At 39.8% G+C, this 23,327-nt stretch overlaps 1 long non-coding RNA gene across 1 annotated transcript; it reads right to left on the bottom strand.

The window, feature by feature from the left end:
- Positions 1–707: 707 nt before the first annotated feature.
- On the bottom strand, positions 708–23,069 carry LOC147912306 (uncharacterized). Its single transcript, XR_015550072.1, has 4 exons — positions 21,704–23,069; positions 19,699–19,766; positions 4,487–4,599; positions 708–2,069 (listed from the first exon to the last, which is right to left on the bottom strand). It is a non-coding gene; the product is annotated as an uncharacterized LOC147912306 (long non-coding RNA).
- Positions 23,070–23,327: the final 258 nt, after the last annotated feature.

Below are 23,327 nucleotides of genomic sequence, written 5' to 3'. Positions count from 1 at the left end.
ATGTCCCCTGTAGTGCTATAGACAATGAATATGAGAATATTGCAAAATTTGGGAAGCTAGGGGAAGAGAAGTGGCAGAAATTGGCACGGTAGAAAAGACTTCTGTGTTCCATACCAAAGATGCCGGGATTCAGAATCACAGGATGTTAGACACTTGATGCAAACTTTCATCTTGCAGATGAGGAAACTGAGTCACAGAGAAGGCATGTGTATAAGGACACCTGGTTAATTTGGTAGAGCCAGAACGAAGGCAAGCCACCACATTTCCAACTCACTTCTGTGAAGCTCTGACCCCTGGAGGCAGCCTACAGCCCCATGCTGCCTTGCTAATGTGGGTCAGGTCCAAATCCGTGTGTCAGCCAGAATTGCTTCTGTTTGTACTAACAGCCTTTCACTCCTGAGGTCTGAGAGCCAATTTCTGTGATATTCGTTGACCCTGGGTGCTCATCTTTCTCCAAGCCTTTGGTAATGCAATGCATCAGAGTCTCTTCACAACAGGCAACAGTCCATTTTACAATCTCTTTCCTAGGTTAAGTTAATAGCTAAGCTCCTGTGGGACACAGAACGACTGAAATCCTATTATTTAATGATCAGAAGCAGCCCTAGTCCTAGTTTTTCATTTCCTTTGAAGCAGCCAACATGCTTTTCTCCTTTTTCTTTTTTTCATTTTTATATAATACAAAATATAGGGATTGTTTTACATTGGAGATATCTTTATTGGCAAGAAGAGATGTTTTTAGACAGAAGATATTTGCAGCTCTTTAAAAAGCAAGAAAGATTTGAATGAGAACTTACATGCCTAGTTGCAAACTACTTAAAATAGATGAGATAAAATGACATAATGGAGAGAGTGCACTTCTAACAGTTCAGTGACAATCTATTGGATTTCATGCATCAGATTAGGCAATCAATCAATCAATGTAAACCATACGCATAAAAACCAGAAAATTAGTTCATATTATTTGAGTAGCTATTTCACAAAATAATACCATACAATATCAAAATGAACAGCATTTATAAAAAATCAGCTTTATGGATTGAGGTATGGTTACAAACAATAAAATTCATGCATTTAAGTTTTATAACTTTGACAATATATGTGTTCATGTAACCATTGTAACCAGCACCACAGTCAAGATATGGAGCATTTCCATCATTTCCATCATTTTCTCTCATGCCCATCTAAGAACAAGTTGCAGATATAACGACCTTTTATTCCCTAAATATGTCTGTATTTCCTAAAAACATGAATTCCCTTGCATCGCCACAGGACAATGATCAAAATCAGGAAATTAACAATGAAACAATGCCATTACCTAATCCACAGACCTTATTAAGATTTTTGTCAATTGTCCCAACAATGTCTTTTATAGCAAAAACAATCCAAGATTTGAATTCAGTCATCTTGTGTCTTCAGTCTCCCATGATCTGGAACAGTTTCCTGAGTCTTTCTCCTGACACTGGCATTTTTGAAGAGTACAGGCCAGTCAGTTTGTAGACTGTCCCTCCACACAGGTTTGTTGGATGTTTTCTCATGATGAGATTCAGGTTATGCACTTTTGGCAGCAATACCACAGGAGTGAGGCTGAGTTCTTCTCAGAGCATCCTATCAGCAGACACATGCTGTTGATTAGTCCCATTGCTGCAAGATTATCTTTGGTCATTTGGTTAAGGTGGTGTCTGCCAGGTTTGCCCACTGTAAAGTTATGATTTTACCCTTCGTAATTAAAAAGTATTTGGGGGGATCAGTCCTTGAGATCCACTATATTACTTAGCATCTATACTCATGAGCATTCTTCTCTGAAGACAGTAGAATCTCAGTTGGCCAGAGTCAACGAAGTAGAAGTTGTCCTTTGCTAAACTGTTGGCTATTCCCTACAACCTGGTGAAAGGAGAGAACTTAAACAATGTTTTAAAGCTGGCATCAGGAATTTGTCTCTCCAAAGGGATTTTCTAGGGTCCACTTGAGATTTGATGACTGGTCTTCAACTCTGGCATCTACTGTAGTCCTCTGTTATCACAGTGTTTCAATACCTCAGTCCTCAAGGGTTAATGACTGTAATGATTCTTCTGCAATCAGAAAGTCAGGAAAGCTTATATATTTTAGTAAGAGTTTCAACAATAGATGTTAAAGTGCTAAAAAAAATATTTCCTATTTCTTATTTAAACCTGAATAAAACCTTTCTAATGGAGGTTCTCTAACATCTACAGAAATCCCGTTCCATCTCTGACAAATATAATCCTAATATAAATATAATATTTATTCCATGTTTAATTTTTTCATGATTTTCCACGCACATGTGAGATTGTATTAATGGACCATTGGATTTTTACCACAATAATTTCCCTTGTCACTTAAACTTCTGGGTTAACTGTTTATTTATTTATTTTTTTTGAGGAAGGTCAGCCCCGAGCTAACATCCATGCTAATCTTCCTCTTTTTGCTGAGGAAGACCGGCTCTGAGCTAACATCTATTGCCAATCCTCCTCCTTTTTTTTTTCCCCCCAAAGCCCCAGTAGATAGTTGTATGTCGTAGTTGCACATCTTTCTAGTTGCTGTATGTGGGACTCGGCCTCAGCATGGCCGGAGAAGCGGTGCGTCGGTGCACGCCCGGGATCTGAACCCGGGTCGCCAGTAGCAGAGCACGCGCACTTAACCACTAAGCCACGGGGTGGGCCCTGGGTTAACTGTTTTTAAATGAACATTCCTGGCATCAGATCATGTGGTAATTAATGGGCAGGAATTATGTTCATTCTCTAAAATCATCTCCTAGAATATTTATTTTCTTGTTTCTTTAGAAGAAGTGTGGGAAAGTGTGCTACACACATTTCTCAAAGGCTGTTACCCCTTAAAAAAAAAAACCAAAATGACTAGATTTTAAACGCTTACTCATCACCAGGAAAGCTTTTTACAGCTTTACATTTACTGAAGCACTAGGCCCTCCAGTTTCAGATGCCTTTATTTTACGTTTTGTTAAATCAGAAATGAAGACTTGAGAGGATATACATGTGAGCATTAAGTACGACTGAGAGTCTGTAGCTTCTTGTTCATTTGAATCCACTGACAGACCAGTGGAAGCAAAGGAAAGGCCTCCTCTTTTCTTTTTTTTCCAATTATTTTATTGAGGTCATAATGATTTATAACATTGTGTAATTTCAGGTGTACATTATTATTTATCAGTTTCCATACAGACTGCGTCATGCTCACCACCAGTAGTCTAATTTTTATCTGTCACCATACTTACGTGCCCCTTTACACCTTTCACCCACACCCAGACCCTTTCCCCTCTGGTAACCACTAATCTGTTCTCTTTATCCATGTGTTTGTTTATCTTCCACATAGGAGTGAGATCATGCAGTGTTTGTCTTTCTCTGTCTGGCTTATTTTGCTTAACATCATATCCTCAAGGTCCATCCATGTTGTTGCAAATGGGATGATTTTGTGTTTTGTTTATGGCTGAGTTGTATTCCACTGTGTATATATACCACAGCTTCTCTCTCCATTCATCAGTTGATGGGTACTTCGATTGCTTCCAAGTCTTAACTATTGTGAATAATGCTGCAATGAACATACAGGTGCATAAGTCTTTTTGAATTGTTGATTTCAAGTATTTTGGATAAATACCCAGTAGTGGGATAGCTGTATTGTATGGTATTTCTATTTTTAATTTTTTGAGAAATCTCCATACTGTTTTCCATAGTGGCTGCACCAGTTTGCATTCCCACCAGCAGTGTATGAGGGTTCCCTTTTCTCCACATCCGCTCCAATGTTTGTAATTTTTCATCGTGTTAATTCTAGCCATTCTGATAGGTGTAGGGTGATATCTCATTGTAGTTTTGATTTGCATTTCTCTAATACTTAGTGATGTTGAACGTCTTTTCATGTGCCTGTTGAAGGCCTCCTCTTTTCTTTCTCAAACAAAATCAGATGTGGAGAATAAAGAAGCAACAGTGAATTTGGGGGAGTGTCTGAATGCTTATTTGGCATTCTCATCCTTCACATCTTTCCCTGACTCTCACATTGGCTCTTGTTGGTCCTGGTCTTTACCAACCAACTCATTGTACTATGGCTGTGCTGTTGCCCCTAGTAAACTGAGGACTCTTTCTTATTCTTATTTTTATATAGGATACCTAGATAAGTTCCTGAGACATGTCAGGCAGTTGAATGGACAATTGAATGCTTCAAAGCTTTGATTAATATCATGTATTTTGTAGGTGGAAAGAGACTTAAAGTAATCTAGCACAATGCAACTTTTTATGGAAGAGGAAAGTGACTCTGAGTAGTTAACTGACTTACCAATGTCAACAACTATTTAGTTGATAAAACAGGCCTAGAACTTATCTGGTACTTTTTCCAATGCAGTATGTATAAATAAAGTTGATTTTTTACAGTATTGGACAAAAACAAATTAGAGAGAATGTAGAGACTTGTTTCCTCATGTTCTTTACTTAATGTTGATATAGCTGAGGTCCCTGGAAGAATTCACCTTTTGAGAATAACAGCCTTGAAGATCAGAGTCAATGGCTTGTGATGGATAACCTCTGTCAACTTTCGTGTCAAAGCGATGTGCCTCAGAGGATCATCTGGAACCTGCTCCACCTAAATGACATTTTCCATTTTAGAATCAAGTACACAGATGACTCCAGGGTCACATCAATTCTGAATCTTTGTTCCTAATAGTCCCTCCACTTGGAATGCATTTTTCTACTTATTGAAAAATTTTCAAAACATGGATAGATCTGGAAAAAAAAAATATTGACTGAATAAGAAAGCTGCAGAAGGATGAATATAGTATGACACAATTCATGTAAATTTTCTCTACTTTTTAGTTACATACAGTAAAATTCACTCTTTTTGGTATACTGTTCTATAAGTTTTGACAAATGGATACAGTTATGTCACTACCATCACAATCAAGATACAGGACAGTTTCATCACACATGCCCTCAAATTCCCTTGTGCTACCTCTTGATAGTCAAATCTTACCCTGTTCCCCCAGACGCCTCTACTCTCTGGCAAGCACTGATCTGTAATCTGTCACTATAGCCTTCTCCAGAATGTCATATAAATAGAATCATTTAGAATGTAACCTTTTGAGACTGGCTTTTTTCACTCAACATAATGCCCTTGAGATCCATCCAAGTTGTTGTATGTATCAGTTAGTTCTTTTTTCATTATTAAGTAGTATTCCATTGTGTGGATAGACAGAGTTTGTTTATCCAATCCCAATTGAAAGCCACTGAGGTTATTTTCAGTTTTTGACAATTATGAATAAAGCTGCTATAAACATTTGCATACAAGATTTTGTGTGAACATAGATTTTTATTTCACTTAGGTAAAAACACAGAAGTGGGATTGGTAGGTCGTATGATAAGAATACGTTTAACTTTATAAGAAAGTACCAAGCAGTTTTCCATAGTGACTCTATGGAAGTTCCAGCTGCTCCACATCCTTAACAGTACATGGCATTGTTAGGTTTTTGTTTTATTTTTCAGTCATTTTAAAAGGTATTTCATTGTGGTTTAATTAGAATTTTTCTAATTATTAACAATTTAAACATCTGTTCATGTGATTGTTTGCCATCTGTATGTCTCCTTTGCTGAAGTATTTGTCACATCTTTTGCTCATTTTAAAATACTAGATTGTTTCCTTATTTTTGAATTTTGAGAGTTCCTTATATAGTCTATATAGAAATCCTTTGTCAGATATGTGATTTGCAAATACTTTCTCCTTTTCCTTTTTTTTTTTTTTTTTGGTGAGGAGGATTGGCTCTGAGCTAACATTTGTGCCCATCTTCCTCTATTTTGTGTGCGAGATGCTGCCACAGCATGGCTTGATGAGTGGTGTGTAGTTCTACACCTGGGATCTGAACCTGCAAATCCCAGGCTGCTGAAGTGGAGCACGTGAACTTAACCACTACACCACTGGGCTGGCCCCTCTTTTTCCTTTTCATTCTCTTAAAGCGGTCTTTCACAGAGCAACAACTTTTAGTGTTAATGAGGTCTAATTTATCAATTTTTTCTTATCTGGTTCATTGCTATTTACATCATATCTAAGAACACTTTGACTAACCTATGTTTTCTGCAAAAAGTTTTATAGTTTTCTGTTTTAAGTTTAGGTCTATGATGCTTTGTGGATTCATTTTTGTATAAGATGTGATATGTAAAACCACAAAAATACTACTATATGAAAATAAAAACAAAAATGATAGATACATGGGGTGGGAGAGAGGACCGTGAGATTGGGTAAAATTTACAAAAAAAGTCTTCAACAGCAACTATAACATTTTATTTCCTTAAAATTAATGTGCCTTGGAGTTATGGGTATGTAATTTTCCCCATTCCCAAATAAAAACACTAGACATTATATATAAAGCAAACACAAGATGACGCTGAAAGGTGGAGAGAAGGCAGACCCTCTAGGGATCTCAAGGCCCAAGGAATGACATGGTGGTAAGTTCTCTGGGTTTTCTTTCTGTCTCATACATATTCTAGACTTAAAAATTGAAGTAGCCAGCAACCTGGAAATACCAACAGGCACATATGAAAAAATCCCCAACAAAAGCCTTCCCACTCTAGCCAAAGGTGTGGGAAAGGGGCAACCTGGCAAGACAGAACACATTTAGACAATAACTGCTCCACTCCAGCTGAACTCCACAGAGAAAACTGTAGCCCCCTTCTCTACCCAGGCCAGCAAAAGTTGAGTAAGGAGTTTAGACTTTCACCCTTGTGAGGCTATAACAACGTCCCCCAGCATGCCACTGGGATGGTGTCAGAGAAGGCCAAGGAGGGAGTTGGGACTTGCATACTGGCCAGCCAGTAATGAGCCCCCATTCCATAAAGTGTCAATGGAGACTATGAGGGAAGCCAGAAATCCTACCTCTGACCAACAGTAACAAAGAGCCCCTCAGGTGGGTGTCAGTGGAGGCCAAGTGGGGAACCTGAAATGCTATCTCCACCTGGCAGTAATGAGGTGGCATCCCCCCTTCCCTTGTCATAGCACTGTCACAGAAATAGAAGGTTTAAAGAAGATCTGGACTCTTATAACGTAATATAAAAATGTCCAATCAAAAACTCTTCATCATACCAAATAACAAGCAATGACTAACATACTTGAAACAAATGAGAAAATAGAAAGTCTCAACAAAGGAATAGAAATTCTCAACAAAGAATTAGAAAAAGCAAATGAGAATCGAATGAAAGTTTTACAACAAAAAATACAATAATTGAAATAAAAAAATTCAATGCATGGGTTTAACAGCAGAATGGAGGAGTCAAAGGAAAGAATCAATGAACTGGAAAATAGAACATAGAAATCGCTAAATCTGAACAGCAGAGAGAAAATGGCTTGAAAATAAATGAACAGAGCCTAAGGACCCTTCGGAACTATAAGATTCTACTTTTATGTCATTGGAGTCCTGGATGGAAAGGAGAAAGAAGGCAGGGTTGAAAAATATTTGAAGAAGTAATGACTGAAAACTTCCCAAATTTGGCAAGAAACATAAACCTACTGATTCAAGAAGCTGACTCAGCCTCAAACAGGATACACCCAAGCAAATCAATGCCAAGACACATCATAATTAAACTCCTGAAAATAGATAAAGAAAAAGTCTTGAAAGTAGCCAGAGAAAAATGACACCTATAGGGGATAAATAGCTCAAAAGGCAGAATATTTATAATCGGAAACCATGGAGGACAGAATGAAGTGGCACAATAGTTTTCAAGTGCTGAAAGAAAAGATGTGTCAACTCAGAATCCTATATCCAGCAAAAATACCTTTCAGGAATGAAGGGGAAATCAAGACATTCTCAGGTGAAGGAAAATTAAGAGAAGTGACTTCCAGCAGATCTACTCCAAATGAATGACTAAAGGAGATTTTCTTTTTATTTATTTATTTATTTATTTATTTATTTATTTATTTATTTATTTATTTATTTATTTATTTATTTTGTGAGGAAGATCAGCCCTGAGCTAACATCCATGCTAATCCTCCTCTTTTTGCTGAGGAAGACCAGCTCTGAACTAACATCTATTGCCAATCCTCCTCCTTTGTTTTTTCCCCAAAGCCCCAGTAGATAGTTGTCTGTCATAGTTGCACATTCTTCTAGTTGCTGTATGTGGGACGTGGCCTCAGCATGGCCGGAGAAGTGGTGCGTCGGTGTGCGCCCGAGATCTGAACCCCGGCTGCCAGTAGCGGAGCGTGCGCACTTAACCGCTAAGCCACGGGCCGGCCCTGAGATTTTCTAAAAAGAGAGGAAAAGATAAAAGTAGAGACCCTGGAACTTAAGCAATAAAGAACATGATAAACAAAACTATGGGTAAATACAATAGGCTTTTCTTCTCCTCCTGAGTTTTCTAAATTATGTTATTCAATTGAAGCAAAAATTATAGCACTGTCTGATGTGATTCTCAATTATGTAGAGGGAATATTTAAGATAATCATATAAATAGGGAGTGTCAATGGACATAAAGGGAGGTAAGGGCTCTCTACTTTTCTGGAACTGGTAAAATAACAACACCAGTAGATGGTGGCAAGTTATGTATATATAATGCAACACCAGGAGAAACTTTTAAAAAGGCTAAACAGAGAGATATACTAAAAAACATACAGATAAATCAAAATGGAATTCTAAAAAATGTTCGGATAACCCACAGGAGGGCAGAAAAAACAAACAAAAAAACCAGAAACACAAAAAACAGAGAACAAACAGAAAACAACAACAAAATGCCAGACATAAGCCCTACATATCAATAAATGGTCTAAATACACCAAAAGGCAGAGATTGGTAGATTGGATAAAGAAGATTCTTGCAAGAATCTTACTTCAAATATAATGACATAAGCATTAAAAGCAAAAGGATGGAAAGAAATATATTGGGCAAACGTTAGTTAAAGGAAAGCAGGAGTGGCCATAACAATATCAGATTAAGTAGACTTCAGAGAAAAGAAAATCACCAGAGACAAAGAGGGCATTATACGATTAAAAAAATGGGGAAGGGGGCTAATTCACCAACAACAGAGCTGCAAAATATGTGAAGCAGAAAGTGTTAGAACTAAAAGAAGGAATAGACAAATCCACAATTATACTTGGAGACTTCAACACTTCTCTCAACAATTGATAGAACAACTAAACAGAAAATCAGCAAGGATATGGAACTCAACACCAATAACCAACAGGACCCAATTGAAATTTATAGAACACTCTACCTAAAAACATCAGAATACACATTCTTTCCAAGCATCAGTGGAACATATACCGAGATAGATCATATCCTGGGCCACAAAACAGACCTTAAAAAATTTCAGAATCGAAATCATACAGAGTGTGTTTTCCAACCACAATGGAATTAAACTAGAAATTAAAATAGAAAGATAACATGAAAATCTCTAAACGTTTGGAAACGAAACATACACTGCTAGACAATCCATGCGTCAAAGAAGGCTCTAAGGAAATAAAAAAATTCATTGGCCTAAATAAAAATGGAAATACAACATATCAAAATTTATCCCCATGAAGATTATATGATTATCTACATAGAAAATTACAAGGAAAAAAACAAACAAAAAAAACCTCCCATAACTGATTAGTGAGTTTAGAAAGGTCATAGGACATAAGACAAACTTACAACAATCAATTATATTTCTATATACTAGCAATGAACACGTGGACACTGAGATTAAAAATACAATACTTTTCACAACAGCTTTAAAAAATGAAATACCTAAATGTAAATCTAACAAAACATGTATAGGACTTGTACGCTGAAAACTACACAATGATGATGAAAGAAATCAAAAAAGATCTAAATAAATTGAGAGACACACTGTGTACATGGATTGCGATTATTCAACATAACGATGATGTCCATTTTCCCCAAATCTATACACAGTTTTAATACAATTCCTATCAAAATTCCAGCAAGAATTTTTATAGATATAGGCAAGATTATTCTAAAATTTATGTGGAAAGAAAGAAACCAGAATAGTTAAAACAATTTTGTAAAAATGAATAAAGTGGGAGGAAGCTGTCTATCTGATTTTAAGGCTGATTATATAGCTATAGTAATCAAGACTGTGTGGTATTAAAAAAAAAAAAATTAAAAGGGCCAGCCCCGTGGCTTAGCGGTTAAGCGCGCGCGTTCCGCTGCTGGCGGCCCGGGTTTGGATCCCGGGTGCGCACTGACACGCCGCTTCTCTGCCCATGCTGAGGCTGCGTCCCACATACAGCAATTAGAAGGATGTGCAGCTATGACATACAACTATCTACTGGGGCTTTGGGGGGAAAAAAATTAAAAAAAAAGACTGTGTGGTATTGATGGAAGGATACACAACATAGGTTGATGGGACAGAATAAAAAAGCCAGAAACAGACCCGCACAAAAATGCCCAGTGAATGTTTGACAAAAGTGCAAACAATTCAATGGAGGAAATACAGCCTTTTCGTTTGTTTTTATTTTGTGTGTGTGAGGAAGATCAGCCCTGAGCTAACATCCATGATAATTCTCCTCTTTTTGCTGAGGAAGACCGGCTCTGAGCTAACATCTATTGCCAATCCTCCTCCTTTTTTTTTTGTTTCCCCAAAGCCCCAGTAGATAGTTGTATGTCACAGTTGCACATCCTTCTAGTTGCTGTATGTGGGACGCAGCCTCAGCATGGCCGGAGAAGCGGTGCGTCAGTGCGTGCCTGGGATCCGAACCCGGGCCGCCAATAGTGGAGCACGCGCACTTAACCGCTAAGCCACAGGGCCGGCCCATAGCCTTTTCAACAAATAGTGCTGGAGCACAGGGACAACCATCCAGAGGCAAAAATATGAACCCCAACCTAAGTCTTGTTTTTTTTTTTTGTGAGGAAAATTAGCCCTGAGCTAACATCTGATGCCAATCCTCCTCTTTTTGCTGAGGAAGACTGGCCCTGGGCTAACATCTGTGCCCATCTTCCTCTACTTTATATGGGATGCCGCCACAGCATGGCTTGACAAGTGGTGCGTCGGTGCACGCCTGGGATCCAAACCTGCGAACCCCGGGCCGCTGCAGTGGAGCACGCACACTTATCTGTTACACCACTGGGCCAGCCACCCAACCTAAGTGTTAAACCTCTTAAAAAATTAACCCCAAATGGATCATGAACATAATGTGAAACATAAAGCTATAAAACTTTTAAAAGAAAACATAGGAGAAAATCTTCAGGATCTAGGAGTAGGCAAAGAGTCCTTAAATTTGACAACAAAAGCACAATCTCTGAAAGGAAAAATTGATAAATTGGACTTCATAAAATTAAAAATTCTTTCTCTGCAAAAGACCCTGTTAAGAGGATGAAAAGACAAGCTACAGAATGAGAGAAAATATTTGCCAATCACATATCTGGCAAAGGACTAGTATATAGAATATATAAAGAGCTCTCACAACTCAATAGTAAAACAAACAAAAACCAATCCATTTAGAGAAGGGGCAAAGACGTAAAGAGACATTTCATACAAGAGGATATACTGATGGCAAATAAACACATAAAAAGATGTTCAACGTCACTGGCAATCAGTGAAATGCAAATCAAAATCACCATGAGATATCACTAAGCACCTATCAGAATGGCTAAACTAAGAAATAGTGACAACCCCTAATGCCAGTGAGGATACAGAGGAAGTTGATCACTCATTCACTACTGGTGGAAATCTAACATGGTACAGCCTCTCTGGAAAACAATTTGGCAGTTTCTTAAAAGATTAAACATATAACTACTATGAACTAGCAATTGCAGTTCTGGGCATTTACCCCAAAGAAATGAAGACTTATGTTCACACAAAAATCTGTACACGAATATTTATAGCAATAATAATGTTTATTAGTAATAGCCTAAACCTGGAAACAATCCAGATGTCCTTCAATGGATGAATAGTTAAGTAAACTGTGGTACTTCTGTACCATGAAATACTATTTAGCAATAAAAAGAAATGAACTACTAATACACACAACAGTTTGGATGAATCTCCAGAGAATTATGCTAAGTGAAAAAGCAAATCCCAGAAGGTTGCATACTGCATGATTCCATTTATACAACATTCATGAAATGATAAAAGTATTGAAACGGAGAACAGATTAGTGGTTTCCAGGTTTTAAGGAGAGGGTCATAGTGGGAAAGATGTTACTGTGGCTATAATAAGGGCACCATCAAGGATTCTTGGGGTGATGGAAATGTTCTGTGTCTTGACTATATCACTATCAATATCTTGGTTGTGATATTATATCATAGTTTTGCAAGATGTTACCATTGGGTAAAGGTTGCAGGGGATCTCTTGGTATTATTTCTTACAACTGCATGTGAAGCTACAACTAGCTCAAAATAAAAAGTTTAATTTTAAAAAATGGATCTAAAGCAAAATGGCAACAGGTTAGTATTGATAAAAATAGTCTGGTGAGTCCACAAGTGCTTATTATATAATTTTCTGTATTTTTTATGTTTGAAGTTTATTTTAAAAAATGCTTCTGGGCCAGCCCCGTGGCTCAGCGGTTAAGTGTGCGCGCTCTGCTACTGGCGGCCCAGGTTCGGATCCCGGGCGCGCACCGACGCACCGCTTCTCCGGCCATGCTGAGGCCACGTCCCACATACAGCAACTAGAAGGATGTGCAACTATGACATATAGCTATCCACTGGGGCTTTGCGGGGAAAAAAAAAAAAAAGAAAGGAGGAGGATTGGCAATAGATGTTAGCTCAGAGCCTGTCTTCCTCAGCAAAAAGAGGAGGATTAGCACGGATGTTAGCTCAGGGCTGATCTTCCTCACACACACAAAAAAAATGCTTCAAGACTCAGGTCAAATGTCATTTCTCCTCAAGGCTACTGTCAGATAGAATTACATTAATTGCTCTTTCTTCATGATTCTATGCGGGTAGAATCAGAACGAGAGCATCTTAAGTCTACCTCTTCTCATAAGCCCGATATTTAGTCCAGTGCCTTGAATGCAATTGTTGTTCTTACTGATACTGTTATTTTTATAAATTTAGCTGTGACCTAGAGTTCTAAATTAGAAAGAAAGAAAAAAAAAGCCCACACAATTTGAGTCTTCATTCCATAAACAAAAGAAAACAAGCCAAAACAAATACAAAATAAGTTATGGAAATTCAAAGAAACATAAGGATATTGGAAAGTACCCGCAGTGTGCTTTTTTTTTCCAAGCAGTTACTTTGCCCAAGAGGATAAAATATGGTTTGTGGAGTAGAAATTCTGTTTTTGTTCCTTTGATGCTGGCTTCTCTATCTTTGTATCATTTAGAATGCTTTTGGTGTCAAGTAACAGATACTGAACTTAACCACTTAAACAATGAGAAACTGTCTTGGCTCACACAACTGGAGAGTTGCTAGGGCATGTCAGGGTTGACTGAATCCACAGGCTCCAGTTGCATTTCCCTGGGCTCTGCCTTCCCCCGTGGGCTGACTTCACGTGTAGGCTAATATGGAGAAGTTCTGGGCCTCATATCCTCGCATGATGGTGTCCGGAGGAAGAGAAAGACCCTCTCTTTCTGTTGTTTTCTCCTTAGAGTGACGAGACTTCCACAGGATGCCCCAGGAAACTGCTCCTCTCATCTCATTGGCTCACATGCCCATCGCTGAACCAATTGCTGTCAGTGAGGATGGGATTCCTGACAGACCAACCAGTCCCCTCTCCCATCATGGGGGCTTGGCTGCTCCTGAGGACTTGAAGGTTGTTCTGAGCAAATCTGGGGTTCAGGAGGGGTGATGGAAGCTAATAATACAGTCCATCCTAATCTCCCTGTCAGCCCTCACTCATGCTGTGTCTTTTATTTACGCCTCCCTCTTTCTGCAAATTTACTCCGTTTAATTCCTATTAATGGGGTAGTATCAGGGGTTTAAAATCTGGGCTGACTTGCATTTAACAAAAGAGAGAAATTTTCTTCCACATGTTTTCTGTCCACGATGACATATGCTAAAAAGCCTCAGGCTAGAGCCAGATGGGGCATGTTACCGACTAAAAAGTCACAAGGAGGGATCCACAGACTTGTGGAGAGGTGACCCAGGCAGAGCTCTGATTCCAAGTGGGTAGAAAGCCAGAGAGTACCCCATAGATAACAGGAAGGCAGAGTCTGTCACTTGGTGGCAGCCCTTCAGTGGCTTGGGTGAAGTTGGTGAGTTTCCCTAAAAGCGGACTGGAGACTGGAATGACTCCACAGAGAGCCTGGGGGACAAACCTAGAGATAGTGGCGCGTTTCTGGTGTGTGTTTAAAAAACACAAAGGTTAAAGATATGTCCAGGGAGAACAGGAAACCAGCCAGAAAGACAGAGGGGCATGATGCATTCCTGTTTCAGGATTTAAAGGGAATAGCGAGGGTACAGTATCTTGAAACAACAAGATATTCAAGGATGTCAGACCATCACATTCAGGTCTGTGTGTCCGCTAATATTCTAATTCAACAAGCTCTCCACGGCTTTGCAGGATAAATGTTAGTTTAAGGCTCCGCTTAATTTCACGAAACAAAGCCCTTTCTGTAATTAAAGAAAAACAGCTACAAAATCCAAAATGAACTTGGGAACATGGATTAAAACAGATAAACAGAAAGAGAAACCACTGAAGGCTGGGAAAAATGTTATTTAATGTCTACTGCTAATATTAGGAGATTATTTTCTCTAATTGTCTCTCTAATTTATTTGGAATAGCTTGAGATATTTATGGGACTGGCCTGGTAAAGATTTAATGGTGATTATAAAGTACTGTGAGCTCTGGAAATAAAAAAAAAGGAATTGGGGCATAGAAAAAAAATAATTTTTCCTCTATCTATTTTCCTCTCTGCAAATTTCTAGAAGAACACATGAGGAACTATTAATAGTGCTTGTTTCTGAGCAGTGGGGCTGGAGGTTGGGCAGGTAGGGAAAGCAAATTATGTTCTCACTACTATTCTGTATAGTAGGCATTTTTTTCATTCATCATGAGCTCATATGACTATCGTAATTTCTACAAGTAAAATAAAAAGAAAGGAAAAGAGTTTGTTAAATGTATCCCTGGTTTATAGAGAAAGTTAGGACTTGATTTATGGATCCTTAGTTCTGTGATGATCAGCGCTGTTGTCTTCCCTGTGAAGAAGTCGTGTTTGAGTTATCCTGGGCAGTCTCATTCAGTAGAGGAGGAATGTGGGCGACTGATTTGAAAACAACAAAGGGCGAAGATTCTAGACTGGATGCTTTGTAAAGATGCCTCACATACTAAATATCACCATGAAGTCTCCACTAAGCCTTAGCGGCAGCATTCTCATAAATACCCCAGGGAATGCCTGAAGATCAGACACAGTTCATTAGGAAATGTAACAGTTGGAACTGAATGCAAGTGACAGATTTTAATTCAAGTTAGCCCAATAGTGCAGAAAAGTCCAACCTTGATTCTGTTTACGGCAGAAGTGGGGGAAGAATGTCATAATTAGGGCACAATTTCAAGGAAGGGATGACTCCAGAGGCTAAAGAGTAAATGTCTTTAATGTTTCAAATGTACAGGTATAATTCTGCTACTGATATCAAAGAGTTAAACAAAAACCCACACAGTTAACATTAACAAGGATTTGCAGTGGAGTTGGCTTGCTTCTCATACTTTCAAAACATCTGAGCTAACCTGGAATTTGTAAAAACTCTTTGGTCTTTGAAAATATTAACTCAAATTAGGTTCCCAAAACTAAAAACTGAAAGCAAACAAAAATATTATGACATGTGATAACCTCAAGCCAATGTATTTGTAATACTGCTTTTTTGGTTTTTTTTTTTGCTGAGAAAGATTCGCCCTGAGCTAACATCTGTGCCAATCTTCCTCTATTTTGCATGTGGGTTGCCGCCACAGCATGGCCGCCGACGGACAAGTGGTATAGGTTCGAGCCTGGGAACCAAACCCAGGCCACCAAAGTGGAGCGTGCTGAACTTAACCACTAGGCCACAGGGCTGGCCCCTGCTTGCTTTTTTGATGCTAGTATTTCAGCAACAGTTCATAAGTTGTTTTATCCATTTTTCCCCTTTATAACCTCCCCTGACCTGTAGCATTGAAATCTACATCACAGATGAGGCCAAGGCCAGTGCTAAATTTCACAGAAAGTTGGTGGTTGAACAGCCAATGAGGGAACTTTTGTCAGGCAAGGTCTTTTGCAACCTGCAGAAACGAAACCTTGGTTTATGTCTTTCCTTTCCTTTCATTTCATCTTTCCATTTCTTGCCTTGCTCTTCTTCCACCGCCACTCTTTTTTTTTTTTTTTTTGTGAGGAAGATCAGCCCTGAGCTAACATCCATGCTAATCCTCCTCTTTTTGCTGAGGAAGACCAGCCCTGAGCTAACATCTATTGCCAATCCTCCTCCTTTTTTTTCCCCAAAGCCCCAGTACATAGTTGTATGTCATAGCTGCACATCCTTCTAGTTGCTGTATGTGGGACACGGCCTCAGCATGGCTGGAGAAGCGGTGCGTCGGTGGCGCCGGGGATCCGAACCCGGGCCACCAGTAGCGGAGCGCGTGCACTCAACCACTAAGCCAGGGGGCCGGCCCCATCCCTCCATTCTTTACATTCTCTTTTCCTTTCTTTTTTTTTGTCCCCTCCCCAAAACCCAGTACATAATTGTATATTCTAGTTGTAAGACCTTCTAGTTCTTCTACGTGAGCCACCACCACAGCATGGCTCCTGACAGACGAGTGGTGTGGTTCCATGCCCAGGAACCAAACACAGGCCACCAAAGCAGACTGCACCAAACTTTAACTGCTAGGCCATCAGGGCTGGCTCCCTCTTTTCCTTTATTTTACTTTCTAAGAAAGAATGACTGGTAGATATGATTTGGGGTGAGGGTAAGAGGAGAGGGTATCTATTGACTACTCTTGAGATATTTGTTACCAAAAGCTTTTCACTTAAGGTTTTGACTTTAAAGATCTACTCTGCCTATAAAAACTTATACTTGAAGAACATGTAGAAACAAAAATATAGGCTTCTGATTAACAATAGGTCTCAAATGAGTTAGGCAAGTATGATGGGTTCTTTTTCCTTAAGCATTTAGTGGTACCTTTTCCTCAAGTCTCTAGAATGTTATTTACTTGATCTGGAGTCTTATGAAATTCAACACAGTCTAACTCTTGAAATAACTAGAAAAAGTGCTTTTGTTTCTGTGCATGATTTTTTTTTTAGTAAGTTGGAATTTATTTATTTATTTTTTTTGTGAGGAAGATCAGCCCTGAGCTAACATCCATGCCCATCTTCCTCCACTTTATGTGGGACACCGTCACAGCATGGCCTTGACAAGTGGTGTGTCGGTGCGTGCCCGGGATCCGAACACAGGTTGCCAGCAGCAGAGCGCGCGCACTTAACAGCTAAGCCACCGGGCCGGCCCCCTGTATGATTGTTAATACTTGCTTGTGTTTGGACTAAGAACCAGAATTAGTAGGAATTTTATTTGAAATAGTTTGAGAATAGTGTGTGCTCCTCAGACCCATAAGTTAAGGAATCTGCTTTGCTTGAAGCTGAGTGACTAGGTGGCGGGAAATAAAGCTCAGAAAAAGATGTAAACCGAGGTTTCTCAACCTTGGCACCACTGATGTTTGGGGCCAGATAAATCTTCGTTGTGGGAGGCCTGTCTCCTGCAACGTAGGATGTTCAGGGGCATCCTTGGCTTCTACCCAGTAGATGCTGGTAACACTTTCCCCTCCCCCAACTTGTGACAACCAAAAATGTCTCCAAATATTGCCAAATATCTCCTGGGGGGTAAAATTGCTCCCAGTTGAGAATACCACTAACCTAAATTCAGCAGTGTAACTGTTTTACCAACAGTCTCTGGGAGTTATTTCAGAAACTTTCAAAAATTAAAAACTGTAGCAGGGTAAAATTTTACATGCCTCTACATTTTCTTTGGTAATTTGCCTAAGATGCCGTGTCACAGTCTCTCCCAGGAGACATAGGCCCACTCCAGGAATGGACATGGATGATCTAATACATCTTTTTCCTGTCTCAGTATTCCGGCTAATGACAGCATAATCAATACGCTGATGCAGAAAACATGCTGAGAAAACAATGGGAGCAGGGTCAAATTCTCCTGAAGAAAGATTCTTTTAGTAGCCTGAGCCAAACACAACATTGCAATGTACATTTTTCATAAGGTAGAGAACATTAGAGATTCAAGGCGAAATAAAAAGTCAGCCTTATTATTGTATTCAAGTCCAGTATACATTCGTATCTAGATGGAGCTAAGATGTAGTCATAAAAGGAGAAATCTTGAAATATGTTACCAGGTGGCTTAAAATCACAGCCACATCTATATATTCAATTTGGCAGTAAAACACCTTCTTTCCTTTTTGGGAAAGATATCACACTATGCTTCCTAGATTCAGCTGAATTATGAAATGCAGAAATGGAGACTTGGGGACAAAAAGGAAACCACTTTTTCCCTCTCTCCCTCTTTCTTCTTTCCTTCCTTCCTTCTTTTTTTTTTTTCCACGACAGTGTCTACATATATCAGAAAAGTTGACTCAACACATCTGGATTGTGAAATCAAGCATGAGACATGGAGGTGTCAGTACGAGTATTGCGTGCTGTTAATGTTTGATTGAACATTTAAAATCAAACAGCTGCCTTAGCAAACTCGGTGAAGAAGGAGTGTGGATTTCACTAGCTTCTCTGTAGCTTGCGGAACTTTTCATATTGCACACACCAAGGACAGGTCATTCGTTGTAAAAGCCAAACATTATTCCATGAAATGCTTCCTAGTGGGTTCCTGGCCCCTGGCGGTAACACCCATGAAGCTTTATATGTCTGAAAACATCTCCTTCTGCCAGGAAAGGTAAGAGGAGGTCACACAAGTGACTGGCTAATTGATGCGAATTTCACTTTACTGAAAGACATCCTTATTAATGCTTTCTAAACCTCATTAACAGAAATTACTGTTAAAAGTCTGACCTTCAAGCATCCTACACTATAAACAAACTAAATTCTCTATTCTGTGTCTGCCTCCTGTATTTCCCCACTTTCAGCCTTAGCCCTGGTTGTTTCCTGGGCCTGGGATGTTCTTTCTCCCCAGGGCCATGTGCCCTCCAAATCCCGCTCATTTCAACTGCCACCGCCTCCTCCGTAAATCTTCTTTCCCTTATCCTCCGAGTCCCTTATCCTCCGAGACCAAGGGAATCGCACCTTCCTCTGAACTGCCATAGATCATTATCTCCCTCTCTTGTGACACTTCACTTTCTGTCTGGTTTTGAGGTCATTTATGTTTCCTTTCCTATTCTACAGAAAACCCTCTGAGGGAAGAGTCTGCATCTGGTTCCTTGTTCTAGTCCCCATACCATGTGGTTTAGGACTTTGTACACTGCATTCAGTAGATATCGTGTGAAATAAATGACCCTTTAGATACCATGTCCCTGTCTGATATTTGTTCCACCCCAAGTAAGTCTGTCTGGAGGGCAAGATAATGCACTCAAGCTCCTCTCCAACCCCATCAGGTGGGGAAAGGGAAAGGCCCATTTCAGTTCAACTCCCTGGACTCATGCTGCAATCATTCTCTTTGCAAACGTGTTTCAGCATTTTTGCTTCTAATCTTTCTACATCTCTGTGGTGAATAAACTCCCTAGTGAACACAGGCGGCTTCTTGAAATGGGGCATGTTACTAATGACACAGCCATCCTTTTTCTTTCTCTGTTGTGTAACACACCAACCTGCACTTCAGATTTAGAAATGTAAAAACAATTACGTCACCTAATCCAGCTCCTTCGTAGAGATACCACCGCCAGAGAGAGGGTGAGATGACAGTATGCCTGACCTTTCTGAAAGACAAGAAAGAATGCTCCAGAAGTGAATTCTTACAAATGAGGATAGTCAACATTTAGAGTTCCTAAAAACCTGTTGGCTTGTTACTTTATATAAATCCATATTTGGGTTAAAGGAACTATTTGAGCTGACTATTTCCTCCCACAGAATGAGAATTAGATTTCTTTAACTTGGCCTGACTCTGGGTCTCTCCGTCTTCCTCCTTTTGAAGAACTGAACTCTGGCAAAAACAGTTTCATATTTTCTGCTAATTTGTGGTCATTGCCTCTTTTGCAGTATTTGAGGTTTATATAAAGTTTATTTATTTATTTATTTTATTATTTTTTTTGTGAGGAAGACCAGCCCTGAGCTAACATCCGATGCCAATCCTCCTCTCTTTTTGCTGAGGAAGACTGGCCCTGGGCTAACATCCGTGTCCATCTTCCTCTACTTTATATGGGACACCGCCACAGCATGGCTTAACAAGCGCTGCGTCAGGGCGCGCCCGGGATCTGAACCGGCGAACTCCGGGTGGCCGCAGCGGAGCGCGTGCACTTAACTGCTTGTGCCACCAGGCCAGCCCCTATATAAAGTTTATTTTTGTCTCCAAGATATTGTGCCACTGGTTGGGTCTCAGTTGGTATTGGGGAAAAGGTAATGTCACCGACTAGGTGCCTTGAGAAACTCAAAGGTGGGTTTGGAAGCAATTAACTGTTTTGCCAGGTTGCTTCTTTTTCTTTTGTGTGTTAAGGAGATGTAACCAGCAGCCATCCTGAAACTGACCAAGCCTCAGCACAAGAGCTATGCCCATGACTTTTGCCTTATCTTTAATGCAAAGATCTCTCCAGGAGGAGCTTAGGCCTCGTTATGTGAAAGCATGTTCTCCAACTGAACCTGTGCGAGCAAATACCCGCCTCTCCCTTTTGAATAGTCATTCCCCAACCAAATAAAAGTTCCTGCTTTTCTTTGTTCAGGGACGCCATGACTTTGGAAATGATTCCTCATGGCCTGCTATTTGCTGCAAATCCACTTTACTTTGTGAGACAACTTCCACTGGTGTAGAGTCTTATTTAACTCACCAGGAGGCAAGCCCACATTGTTCCGTATCACTAACAATGTTCTGGTGGACAGAATATGGAAGGACACCTGGATTGGAGTCCTGGCCACTGCCACTATTGGCAATTTGGTTTGTGGAAAGCCAATTAACCTCTCTGCCTCCCCGTCTCCTATTTGAGAAATGGAGACAATAACAGTACATATCTTCCAGAATTGTTGTGAGATTTTAATGAGATAATGCATGTGAAAATGCATCAGAAAGTGTACAATTCTATATAAATGCCAATTCTTCTTATTATATCACCAGACTCTGGTCTCCAAACCGTACATTCATTTCATATCAGCAATACTTGGTGTTTATGAACATCTTCTCCATGTGAGGTACAGGGGATAGAAAGTTGAGTAAGATGCTGACCTTGCCTTTGGAGAGCATTTAATCTAGAAGTGAAGTTAAGGAGACAAATGAGTTTAATCACACTTGCTTTGTGAATCTGGAAAAGTAGTTTATCTTCCGTGAGTGTTGGTTTCCTCATCTGTAAAGTGGAAGTAGTAACACTTCCAAAAACTTCCAAAAAGTAATACTTTTCAAAAACAAATAAGACAATATACATGAAGTATTCAGCCTAGTCCCTGACATATCTAGCTGCTCAGTAAATGGTATCTTTCCAAGGTGGTAAGAAAAGCGCCGAGGGGTTAAAGGATTACAAGGGTTCAAATTAATAGACAAGAACCATTACATCTGGTTGAAAAAACTGGGAAAGGCTTCACAGAAGATTAAAATCCGGCCTGAGGCTTGAGGATAAATACATTTCTGCATTTGAAGATAATTGTAGGAATAGCTAATATGTGTCACACATTGTTCAAAGCACTTTAATGTATTATGTCATTTAATACTCACCAAAACATGGTTAGTGTCGTCATCCCCATTTTGCAGGTGAGAAGATTGAGGCACAGAGAGTTGAGGTGACTAACCCAAAGTCTCACAGGTGGTTGGGGGCAGAGCAGGGACTAGACTCGAGCAGTCTGGATCTTGAGCTTCAGTTCATAACCTCAGCACAGACAGGGCCGGGCACGGGGTGGGGGGTAACAGGGATGGGGGAGGAGGGATGGGAAGCTTTACGGGAGCAGAGAAGATGAATGAAAAACTTAGCATCTTCTCCTGAGAAGAAGCAATGTAAAGAGGAGGAAGAGGCATGATCGGAAAGAAACTCTGTGTGATGAAAAAGTTCAGGGATGGAGCCAGACCTGATGGCCTAGCAGTTAAAAGTTCAGAGCGCTCCTCTTTGGTGGCCCCGGTTTGGCTCCTGGACGCGCAACCACACCACTTGTCTGTCGGTAGTCATGCTGTGGCGATGGCTCACAGAGAAGAACTAGAAGAACTTACAACTAGAATATACAACTACATACTGGGGTTTTGGTGAAGGGAAAAAAGGAGGAAGACTGGCACAGATGTTAGCATAGGGTGAATCTTCCCCTGCAAAAAAAAAAAAAAATCCACCACTTAAAATAAAAAAGGTTAGGGATGAAAGGGTGAGAGACAGGGTTATCACAGTGGCCACAGAGAGATCACAGAGAGTGGCCTGGCCTTGAGCCCAGTTAATGCCTGTTGACTGTTAAGGCAGCAAGGAGTGTTCTGGATTTTGCAAATCCAGGCCAGATTTAAACACAGGGCCTAGGTTTTCTTAAGAGGCTGTCTTGTCTGAGAAACCAAGGTTATCCCCTTGCCTGTCCACAAAGTGCTGCTGACCTTTGACCTTCCCCAGAAATTCATCTGAAAAGCTTTCATTTGGTGCCGCCTCTCATCAGGCCTTAGCAATTACGTGTACTTTTTAAAAAGGTTAGACTTGCAATTTTTTAAAGCTTGCACAGTAGAATGTCGCTGTGTGCATGTTTAATTAATCGCATCGGCATCTAGACTGTGAAAAGCACTTCTGCAAAGTACATCAAAGGAAACAATAAATACCCTTCCATCTTTAAAATGCAAACTGTCACAAAAATGCACACTTTCCTTAAGAAGCATATTCAGGGTGCATCTAGTTTGCAACGTTATTTCACATAAGATTGCCTCTTCTCTCTCAAATTCAGAGTTTTATGGACACAATTTCATTGGACCTCAAGTGTCAGGCTTTCTTTTCAACAGAATCATGATGTCTTTATGCAGCCCAGTATTGTTAGCATTGAGATTCGAGGTTGCTTCCTCTGCGAAAATTAATTGGCTGAGATGATGGTTATTCAATGACAATATGTTGCATTGCCTTAGTGTTACTCTTGGGCCTGGCATTTCATTAACAGTCCAGAGAGCCTGTCACTAAGGCCTTTTGGCTCCTGATCAGATGAGCTCACCTCTGCCTGCAAAATTAGAGTCGCTGAAAGGTAGTTAGCATAAATTATTCCATCATTCAACCACAAAAGCATCTTTCTTTTGGAAAAATATTTATGACTTTTCTTCCTTGTACATGCATTTCTGCATCCTATTCAATGAAGGAAAATCAAATGCTCTACTAATTTAGGCAACAGTTTTT

The sequence above is a fragment of the Ceratotherium simum genome, chromosome 37 (genome assembly GCF_057802395.1).
Source record: "Ceratotherium simum simum isolate JZ-2026a chromosome 37, ASM5780239v1, whole genome shotgun sequence".
Lineage (NCBI taxonomy): Eukaryota > Metazoa > Chordata > Mammalia > Perissodactyla > Rhinocerotidae > Ceratotherium > Ceratotherium simum.
The sequence above is the reverse complement of the archived record's forward strand: the minus strand, read 5'-3'. Positions and strand labels throughout refer to the sequence as shown.